The sequence below is a fragment of the Nematolebias whitei genome, chromosome 15 (assembly GCF_014905685.2).
Source record: "Nematolebias whitei isolate Nwh7 chromosome 15, NemWhi1, whole genome shotgun sequence".
NCBI classification, from domain to species: Eukaryota; Metazoa; Chordata; class Actinopteri; order Cyprinodontiformes; family Rivulidae; genus Nematolebias; species Nematolebias whitei.
In genome coordinates, this window is record NC_056512.1 from 13,911,044 (window position 1) to 13,911,875 (window position 832).

Consider the following 832-nt stretch of genomic DNA (forward strand, 5'->3'; position numbering starts at 1 on the left):
TCGTGTTGCAGAGCAGCTGCAGTTAAAACACAACTAGCAATTTAACATGTTTCATTAACTAAAACTGGAGACATGAAGTATTAATGTTGATAAACTGTGGTACAGAACAGTCGGATAACGCTTCACAATGGAGAAAAAGTGTCGTATTTGCATCAACTCACCGGAGAAAACACGGAGAACGAACTACGTTCAATGCTGAACCCGCTGCTGTTTGGAACTATTTGCCGTTGCATGACACGTGACTTCCGCATTCCATTCTTTCTATGGGAGTATATGGGAGTCTATGGGAGTGTATGGGAGTCTATGGGAGTGTATGGGAGTGTATGGGAGTGTCGCAACTCTCTCTTTACAGGGCTCTGGGCAGAAGGAGGAGATATCTATGGAGGAGGACTCCGGAGAGGTGTGCACGGTTGCTACGAGCAGCTGAGAGATGAGTCAGCGATCAGGTAAGGCGGTTGGCAGCAACTGAGCTGTGAATGGACAGGAGGTTGCAGAGGGTTTTGATGAATTAGGAAATAACTTTAGTGGAATGGAAGAGGATTGTAGTGGAAATGAAGGGGAGTGGAGTAAGACAGCAAACATAAAGAAGAGGGAAAAAGCCAAAATTAGTGGAAGATAATTCAAACTCAGAAAATGACAATCAAATTGAAGCTGAGAAACAAAAAGATGAACATAAAGTTATTATCAAACTAAATCAAGAAGGAGAATCGTTTGCTGAATGGAATCCAATACAACTCACCAAAGCAATAAACAAACTAATGGGTGAAGTCTGAAGTGCCAAGGTGTTACGAAGCGGTGCACTTTTTGTTCACTGCAGAGACATCACTCAACT